General features: G+C 48.0%; 1 protein-coding gene across 2 annotated transcripts in view; it reads left to right on the forward strand.

Annotated features, from left to right (window-relative positions):
- Window positions 1–449: 449 nt before the first annotated feature.
- Window positions 450–10,393, forward strand: part of SNX10 (sorting nexin 10) — a 72,504-nt gene continuing 62,560 nt past the window's right edge. For both annotated transcript variants that reach the window (XM_044246259.1, XM_044246260.1), the window contains exon 1: window positions 450–572. The gene's annotated coding sequence lies outside the window, so the exon portion shown is untranslated. The remainder of the gene's footprint in view (window positions 573–10,393) is intronic.

Raw genomic sequence — 10,393 nt, forward strand, 5'->3', positions numbered from 1 at the left:
CACCGAGACTCTACCGTTAACATTCAATCTTTCTTTCTGATCGCACTTTCTATCCATCTCTCCCCCATTCAGGAATCCTCCCCCGCACTAAGGGGGCGGGGTTAACAAACTCCAGGTGGCTTTTAAGTGGTGATTCCCGAGGATGCCCATTGCATACCTTCAGTTCTAACGTCCAGGCAAGCGCCCGTATTCCCTCCCGGATTAGGCGGACGCGCAAAGCGGAATCAGGGCTCGGGGGCGCCCCCCGGCGGCTGCACCGCTCGCTGCAGCTCGGCGGGCCAAGGGTACGCCTCATCTTCCTCGGGCGGGAGGGCGGGGCTCGCCGGCGGCGGGGGCCGCACCTGGGACTGGGCGGTGCGGTGACTGCCTGGGCGGCGGAAGCGGGAGGCCGGGCAGCCCCACGAGATCTGCGGGCGCTGAGCGCGGGCGCGGGGCCGCTACGTGCGCGGGGCGCGCGGGGCTGCGCTCGGGTGCGCTCCTGGGCGCTCGCCTCCGCCGCCGCCGTGCCTTTGAGTCAGCAAACTCCGCCGCCTGCCAGCCCGCGGGCTTGGCCCTGCCGGGAGGAGCCGTCCGTAAGTGACAGGAGCCTTACAGGGGAGGCCTCCCCGCGCCGCCCGGGTGGGGACCGCGGCCGAGGGCGAGCCTGCCGCCCCTTTCTCCCCAGAGGGCCCGCTGCCCCCAGGTGCCGCTGCCTGCGGGCTGGGAGGAGCTTGGGTGCCCGGGATTGGAGCGGGGAGCTGCTACCTTCGCAGCCGGGATGTGCAGGGGAGGGAGAAATGGTCGGCCCGTTTGCCCGGGGAGGACATGCGGGGTATTGCGTACCGGTCCAGGGGTTCGGGGCTAAAGAGACCCCCCGGGGAGAGGGTGGGGCAGAGGGGGGGATCCTGGATGCCAGAAAAAGTGCTGTGGCACCCTACACCAGGCCGGGTTTGGGTGGGTATTTTATTACTGTTATTATTATTGAACCCACGAAATGGGTAGCTTTGAGTTTAGAAATTGGGAAGGGTAGGCAGGGGTTTTTGTAGGATTGCGGGATTGAGGGAAGAGGCCCGAGAGAAAAATCCACGTTGACTGATGATGATAAGCAGGTTTGGTGCCTCGGGAAAGCAACAGCCTGTTTTCCAGTTATGATGCATCATACTTGTGTGAGGTCGCACGGGTTTTTGAGGGGGATGGTCACGGGGACGTAGGGCAACCTGTCCTGCCGGAGAGGAAGGGCGTCTATTTCTGCAAGACCCGTTTACTTGTAAGAATGATGGAATTAGAAATTTAGAGCAGAAACGAGGCTTTCACGTGATCGCCTTCAAATCTTTCGTTTTAAGAACAGGGAAACTAAGGCCCGGGGAGGGGAGTCCTTTGGCCAGATGGAAGCAGAAACAGGCCTAGAGTCCGGTGGGCTTCTGACTCCCACCCTCGGGGCAGGAAGAGGGGGCGGGGGCGGGGGGCGGGGACGGGCTTGGAATGCCAGACTCGCGGTCCTCCCCGGGCCTGAGCGCGGCCACGGGGTAAGGTGAACGCCGGAGAGACCAGTGAGGACAGAGCTCAGTCCCAAAAAGGAGGTACCAGGTAGGTGAGGTGAGGGCTCCTGCCCCTTTGGCAGTCGCTTCCAGGGGTGGCTATCCCTCACTAAGCAATGGTAGATTTAAGATCGGCTACTGGGGATGTTTGGGATAAAGGTACACAAATAAAATATATTTAGAAGTCAGTATATGAAGATGGGAAGCAATGTGATTAGCACCGACTTGTGTTTAACTGATCATCCTGTCTCTCCTGGCAGCCCGTTTCGGACATTCTCAGTGCCAGCTGTACCTACCGTTTCAATGGTGAGGAAATTGGTGTGCAAAGAGTGGGGACCTGCCCAGGTGTCCCTGCTCCTCTCCAAGGGGTCTCTTGATTGGCACTCCACTTCTCTCCCCACCACTCTGGCTTGTGGTGGGAACTTCCTCTTATTTTACTTAGGGGAAGACCTCCTAGAGTTTGATATCCAAAAAATAGATATAAACTGTCATTCCTTTCTAAATAAAAACCTGTTAATTAAAGACTGACATTTGTGTTCTAGACTGCAATTTTTTAGGTGGCTTCAGAGCCCTCTTGATAGCTTTTTTCAGCCTTAGGATCTCTACTTTCATTTTAAAGGGTTCGGTTTGTTAGCAAAGCTATTATGGGAAATGGCTTCTTTTTTCCTCTTTCGGTGTCATTGCTGTGGTTTAACAACTGCTTGTGAAAGGCTTAGAAGTGGTTGAGTCAGGGGTCCAGCCACTGTAGTCTTTCATTTCTAAGAGTGGCAAAGAGGGGCTTTTTGCCTAAGTCAGGGTTCACCTCCATGGAGAATACCCCAAATTTTAGACTGCTATCACCCACCGCTTTCTTTCTCTTGGTAACGTAGTAGGTATGAATCAGCATTTATGCTCTCTTAGTCCTGTTCAGATAAGAGATAGTACAGGGTCGTGGTCACAAGTTCTGGTTTCAGACTCCTCAGATTGAAGTCTTGAACACAGTCATTCGGTATCTGAGGTACGATCAGCAGGACCCACTGTCTAACTTACCTTTTATTCGGAAATTTTTAAAAAAGGTAGTGATAATCCTTCCCTCCCAGAACTGTTCATAGCAACAGCTGACATTTATTGAGCACTTATTATGTGCTAGGCATTGTGAGAGACTTTTTATGTGACAGTAACATTAATCCCCCCGACAAACTGATGGAGCAGATCCTATTTACATCTGGAGAAACTAAAGCATCAAGGTATTTAAGACTTCCCTAAACTTCACAGCTCGCAATTTTAACCACTCAGCAAATGTGTTCCACCTTTCTGTAATAGCTGATAATTATTTAGGGCTTACTGTAGGCCAGGCCCTGTTTCAAATACTGTATGTATATTATTAACAGTCCTTGACATTGGTACTATTTCTATCCCCTTACCCTCCTGTTTCTGTTATAGATGAAGAAACTGCTACAGAGCCCAGGGCAGAAAACCAGTAATTGATGGAGCCAGAATTTGAACTGGGCAGCCTGGCTCTGGAAGGGGAGGTCTCACCTAGTCCCTTGTGAATGTAGGTAAAGGGGTAAGCCAGGCATCAATCAAGGGCAGGTCTCATTGGCATTTTCATTTATTTTTCCCCGAATAACGACTCCCCCCTCCTAGTATCTGCAGGGGAGATGCTCTTAGTTCTGCGAATAATTCAAATTGCTTAAGTTTTTGTGATTCTGTGTACATTTGTGTATTCTCTGTTGTTTTTAATAGCTTGCGGTAGATCTCAGTGATCTTGATCCTAGGAATACAGATAGGCTTTAGGGGATCTGTGAACCCTCTGAAAATGTCTGATTTTATACTTATGGGAAAGGGGCATTATTCTGGGAGAGAGAATCTGTAGCTTACTTCTGATTCTTAAAGGGTCACCTCTGGTGGAGAGCAAGGTTAGAAATGCCCATTCTCTTCCAATAATCTCATTTTATAAATGAGGCAGCGGAGGCCCAGTGGAGAGGCAGAATAACTTAATCTGAACTACACAGCTCATTCAAAGTAGAAAGGGAGCTATAGCTCGGGTCCCCTGGTCTCATCTTTCCATCACACTCCCATATCTCCCTTTGGAATAAGTGGTGCCAGGTGAATAAATTATGAGATGCCAAAGACTCCCTGCTCTCCCTCGAGGCTGCCCCAGTATAGTGAGGCCAGCAAAGCTTCCAAGAAGTGCCTCTTAAAATATAGCATCCTTTGGTATGTAATGTTATTAATCGAACTGCTTTACTACAATTCACAGTGGGCATCGGCAACTCTGAAAGGTATGAGCTGGGAGCCCAAAAATGGGGGAGAAGATGGGGAAAGATTCAGAACCTGCATTGGTTGAGTCACAAAGAGGCCATGTGGGCCTCTTGGCAGAAATGTGGTGTTAGAATATTTTTGCTGAGAGGTTTGTAAATTCAAAATTCCATGAAGTCTGAGATTTCTGTGTAGTGTGTGAGTCACTAGGAAGTAGGGCCACCTCCCGGCCAAAGGCTGATGCTCCAATGACTAAGCAAGACTAAAAGGTCATGAGATTTTTTTTTTTTTTTTAAGATTTTATTTATTTATTTGACAGTGAGCGAGAGAGAGAGAGAGAGAGAGAGAGATAAAGCGAGAGAGGGAACATAATCAGGGAGAGTGGGAGAGGGAGAAGCAGGCTTCCTGCTGAGCAGGGAGCTGGACACGGGGCTCAATCCCAGGACTCTGGGATGACCCAAGCTCAAGGCAGATGCTTAACAACTGAGCCACCTTGGTGCCCCAAGGTCATGAGATCTTTATGAGTTTAAGCCAGCTCTGTGACTTCATTTAATTTTTACAAACTGATAAAGTTTACCTGGAAAAGTAGCTTTGTACTGATAAGCAATACATTTTGAAATGTACTGTTAAGCCAGATTTCAAAATATATCCTGTAGGATGAGTAGTGGGTAGTCCAGAAATAGTTCTGTTGTGAAGACAGGGATTGAAAGTATGACAGAATCAACTTCCATAAAGTCCGTTCAGATGGTTGCCTCACACCATTCATAAAAACACATTCCATTTAGAGTTAAGATTAAATGTCAAAACCAAATTAGAGGCATTAAAATATATACATAGATGAGATGGTTTTAAAAAATAACTTTGGAGTTATTTATTTATCAGAGTTTGATAACTTTAATGAAACTCAAAAACCATAAAGGAAATTATTGATTTAACTTTATGAAACATTACACTTCTGTAAGAAAAAAAGATATCAGAAACAAAGTTGAAAGGCAAATGACAAATCAGTAAAGCAAATAGTTGCAAAATATATAACAGACATGGAGTCTTAGAAATCAGTAAAAAAAAAAAGAATAATCCAATAGAAATATGGGCAAAGACTTTAATAGGTAATTCACATATGTATATAAAAATGTTTGGGGCACCTGGGTGGCTCAATGTGTTAAAGCCTCTGCCTTCGGTAGGGTCCTGGGATCAAGCCCCGCATCAGGCTCTCTGCCCAGCGGGGAGCCTGCTTCCCTCTCTCTCTGCCTGCCTCTCTGCCTACTTGTGATCTCTGTCTGTCAAATAAATAAATAAAATCTTAAAAAAATGCTTAACTTTATTAATGACCAGATAAGTGATCTGTTGCCTTGCATGTTTTTCCACGGCCCCACTGAGCCCTCCAGGTGGCAGCTCCTCGGCTCATCCTGGGTGTTCTTCCTTCTCCACATTTTCTCCTGAGATCTGTGGTTTTCAAATGTTTTTGTGCATAAGAATTATCTGGGAAAACTTGTTAAAACATATTTCTGGGCCTTACTTCCAAAGAGTCTAATTCAGTAGGTCTGAAATGAGACCTGGGAATCTGTATCTTGATTCCCACATGATCCAGAGGCAATGAAAACACTGGACCACCTGGTTTTATTCATTTCTGTGACTTTAAACCCCTAGTTCCTGGATGCTCGGGTCTGGCTTTCTTGCGAGGTCCAGATTACACAGTTCATGTTGAATCTGAGTCCTTGGATGTGTCGCAGACCTTTTAATTAACCTGCCCAACACTACTGATCATCCCCTCCCCGGTTTCGTAGGGCTGAACACTTGGGCAGTTTGGGGGCCCTCCTTAAGAAAAAGAACAAGCCTTGTGAATGCAAAATATGGTATAGGACCATGGAGGTGTCTGTGTAGATTGTGACCTCAGAAACTGGAATTTCTTTAACTTCTTGATCCTTCCTCCTCTGTTCCCCACGCTCAACCAAGCTGTCTTCCTCCCTTGCCCACCTGAACAAATTATTACTGCCATCCGCCTGTTTGTCCAGGCTGGCACCTAGAGCCATTTCTCCCCCTCCCTGAACCCTCTCAAGGTCTTGGCTGATTTTCCCATCTATCTGTGCTCCACTTTCTGCCCCAGCACCCCCTTAATCAGCTTCTGATCCTGTCTCTCCTTGTCCACGACTGCTTGTTTGGTTCTGTCCCAGTTTGCCACCTCTCACGGAGAGAACCTGGGTGCCACGTGAGACCCGTGGAGCTCAAGTGAAATAGGGGTGGATGTCCCTTTATGCTCTGCTTTGGGATGCGTTTCTGTGGTGTTTCCATGTTAAGTAGGAAAATCAGACGGTTCAGTTAGTTTTGGGGAAGGAAGGCACGTTTCTCTTTTAAGCTAGGTGGCATCTGGGGGCCTCCTGTTCCTTAGAGAACTAATAAACCTTGGTGAGAACCCACAAGCCCATGGCCTGGGGAATTCCGAAGTCCTCCCAGATGTTCTGCTAATTCCCTAGGGTGTGAGTGGGAGAGGGCTCCCCGGTGCTCTCTGATTTACACTGGTGTAGGCCCTGACACGCCGGTGATGATCCGCACCCCCGTGTGCCTTGCTCATTCAGGAGACTTCACTAGGTTAGGGAGAAGGCAGCCCCTGGAGCTCCTCACCTGCCCTCCCTCTGTGTCTGAGCCCTGCCCCTCCCGCCTCCTCACTTTTGTCTGACCTCCAGGCTTTCCCCTCTATGACTGTGGCTACTCCACAGTTCCTTCCTCAAACTTACAGACCCAAACAGTTCAAAGCACAGGGCACAACGGGGCACTTTGTGTATTGGGGACATGTGCTCCTTAGGACTTAGAGATACGCACAAAGAAAGAGTTTTCGATTACTTGATAGTTTTCTTCCCTTTTCTTACTGACGTAGCAGCTGTCCTTATTGTCAGGTGGCATTTGGAAGAGCTGGGGAGAAGGGAAGAAAGGGGGGGAGGCAGGTGTCCTTCCTAGCAGCAACCCCAGGGTCCTGCTGGCTGGGGGGTGGGGAGATAGAGCTGGGGTGGGGGTGGGGGGATGTGGGATGTGGTGTTATCAGGGCTCTGGGTCCGGGTATCTCAGAGCAGGAGACAGAGCCTTTTTATCAGCCACCTGTGGAGATCAGACCCTGAGAATCTGACCTCCTTCTGCTCGAACACACATGAAAGTTCCAGTGCCAGGAAAGTAATGCAATGATTTACAAGGAGGTGCAGACCGGATGCTGGTTTTTTCTGGTCAGCTCATTTCCCTGACAGTTGAGAAACCTTGACACCTGTGACCTCTGTTTTGAGAACTTCGCTAAACCAGCCTGTAAACAAACCCGTATCAAACGCCCTTGGATTAATTACAGTCAGCCCTTTGGCAAATAATTTAAGGAATAATAGCTTTGCTATTTTACCCACCTTATGTATTTATTTATTTATTAATCCATCCATTCATTCAAGACTCATTTATGTTTATTATTTTTAAATCACAAGAGATATTTTCACTTATTAGTGGTATTTCACCCACTTTGAAAAGGACTTTCTGTCTGGCTTCTCTTCACCTTCTTGGATCAAGGTTGGGCATCGGAGATCCCTGGGGGCATGATTTGCGGCAGGCAATGGCCAGGGTAGGTGTTGGCCCCCACGTGGGGCTGAATTTCAGAGCAGAGATATCTAAAAATTTCTGCTTCTGTAAATATTATTATTCCATCTGACAAAACAGATACTTCAAGGGAACAATTTTTTTTTTTTTTAAAGGAGCGGGTGCTCTGTGATCTTGAGGAAGAGACCTCAGCACTTTTTCTCCGAGGTCTCAGAAGAGTCTAAGAGGGCCAGGACCGAACGGTGACGGTGGCGGACACAGCGAGCCTGAGGCACACGCCTTCACGTTTGCTCCTTAGATCTTTGCTGCAGATCCACAAAGTAGGCAGGTGTCCCCCTTTTTACAGTTGAGGAAACCGAGGCACAGAAAGGTTAAATGCTTGCCGTTGGCCAAGGGCAGAGTGGGAACACGTAGCCGGGCTGCTGGGTGCTGGCTTCTCAGCTTTCCCGTTCACCGGGCCTTCCTGCTCTCTTAGTGGGAGACGGAGGTGAAAGCTCCCCTCTCGCTTGACCCTCACCTTACTGGCCAGTCCTTCCTATCAGGACTGATGTCACTTGGGCCGGATTTGAACTTGACCAGTAGATCACCGTTCCTGATGTTGCTCTTCTCACAAGTGACCAAACTTCTAACAAGTAACCAAGCCTGAGTGGCCCTTCTCTGTGACAGAGACAGCCAGCTCGGTGGGACGCTTGTTATTTCCAGCAGGTTGCAATGCTTCTCCTTTCTGAAAGGGACTTTGTCTTTCCATTTGAAAGAGGAACATATAATGCTCACGTTTGTCTCCGATTTGCCTACCTGTACCCTGTTCTTTTTTCTTAGTCCTGGCTGTTGGTCGGATGGCTGAAGGTGGTTTTGTGTGGATGTCCTCCATCGTCTCAGCACGTCCACACCTGCCTCCTCTTTCGTGCTCAGCTCTGAAAACAGGCGCCCTCTTTCTGACTTCTTCTCTCTGCGGGTGACTGGAAAAAGACCAGTCACCTGGCTGCTGAGTCATCCTTGACTCCCTTCTCCCCATTTTGCTCTTGTCCAGGTTTTTCTCATTATGTACATATTTTTGAATAGACTTACATTTAAAAAAAGTATTATTATTTCTTAGAGCAGTTTTAGGTTCACAGCAGATGTGGGTAGAGCACAGAGAGAGCCTGTATACTGCGGCCTTCCTCTCCCTCATTATCACCCAAGGTCCACACTTTACGTCAAGGTTCACTTATGGTACCATTCACTCTATGAGGTTTTTGGTTTTTTTGTTTTTTTAAAATATTTTATTTATTTATTTGACAGAGAGAGATCACAAGTAGGCAGAGAGGCAGGCAGAGAGAAAGGAGGAAGCAGGCTCCCCACTGAGCAGAGAGCCTGACGCAGGGCTCGATCCCAGGACCCTGAGATCATGACCTGAGCCGAAGGCAGAGGCTTTAACCCATTGAGCCACCCAGGTGCCCCCACTCTATGAGTTTTGACAAAGGTCTGACGTGTGTCCACCATTCTAGTGTCCTGCAGAATAGTTTCACTGCCCCCAACACCCTCTGTGTTCTGCTTCTTGTTACTTTAAAGTGCTTTTCCACACCCCCCAGCCCCACCCACCTTGGGTCCATGATCTCTCCTGCCGGTTGGAGCATCCCAGCAACTGCCTGTTGAAGCTCCCAGCCTATAAATTCTCTCCCTGTCAATCCCTCCTCCACCCCAGATGAGTCTTTGCCATCATGGCACGGCAACTCACTCTGCCTTCCAGCAGGATCGAAGTTCAAATTCCTCTTATCCTGCAGGGACTTTCCCATCCTAGATGCTCATGGGAACCCTTCTAGACTTACTTCCTTGCAATCTTCTACCAACACAGCTCCTCCATTCCTGGGGGCTTGGATTCTGGCCCTGTTTTCCTGTTTTCTGTGCTTGTTCTAATCCAAGCATTGAGGCCTCATCAAGCTCCACCTTCTCCAGGGAGCCTCTCTATTCTTCCTGGAAGCCTTGTTACCAGTGCGATCTTTTTTTTTTTTTGCACCCCATGCAGTGAGTTTTGCATTACAAGTGAACTGTTCCATAGCTGTGTCTGGGGATCTTTAGGTCACAGAACTCAGAAAGTGTAAAGTGACCATTAAAAAAAAAAAGAACAAGACCAGACCTAGAATATCACACAGTAGGTGCTCAGTGATTACTTATTGAACAGAGTTGAACAGAGTTGTCATTGTCTTCTATGATTCTTAGAGGGTCCTTTATAGCCCCTAACAGACCCTAAAGAGGTCTCTCATGGGAATGTCCTATGCTTCTCTCAGTATTACTCCTTTCTGAGGATGGGAAAGGCATGTCTAGATCTTTGGCTGCTGGCTCTCTCAGGTTCATATACAGACAGAACTCTGCCCCCACTTCACCCCCCTAAAGAATTCAAGACATTAATAACTCAATTTATTGGTTGCTGTCTTTTAAACATTTATTTCTAAGGATGCAGCACGGATGCCATGATGGATGTAGGGGGTCCCGTGTGGTGAGGGACGCAGGGCTGGTTGTGTTTGGATCCTGGCTCCTTCACTTGCCCATGACCTTGGGCACCGTCTCCTTACTTGTAAAACTGAAGTAATGATATTTGGCTATCTTGAGGGTTAGATGAGGTAATTCATGTTACAAGCCCCTCACACTGTCTGGCACATAGTTAGCAATCTGCTGTTTTTACTTGGATTGCTATTTCTGATTATTAGTGATTATTATATATTCCTGATTATTCTGATTATTAAATAACATTACTCCTCATTCTCATCCTTTACTGTCCAGTGGAGTTAGGTCGGGAGGAAAGATAGAAAACAATAGAGGAAGATGCATGGTCTTGAAGACATTCCTTGCTGGGCTCTTGCTGGCTAAAAGCTTTCTTTTCCCCCAAGGTGAATGATGACCCCCGTGTGTGAGGAGGAGGGCTGGCAGGGGAGGCAGGGGCCTTGTTCTCATGCCCCACCTCCCCACCCACATGGTTGGGCTGCTTCGAAACTTGATGGTGTTGCAGATACGAAGAAAATTAGTTGGGACTATTTCAGTCAAATTTAATTGACTCGATATTTATTGGGCACTGACTATACGCCAAGCAC

This window comes from Neovison vison, chromosome 4, assembly GCF_020171115.1.
Source record: "Neovison vison isolate M4711 chromosome 4, ASM_NN_V1, whole genome shotgun sequence".
Lineage (NCBI taxonomy): Eukaryota > Metazoa > Chordata > Mammalia > Carnivora > Mustelidae > Neogale > Neogale vison.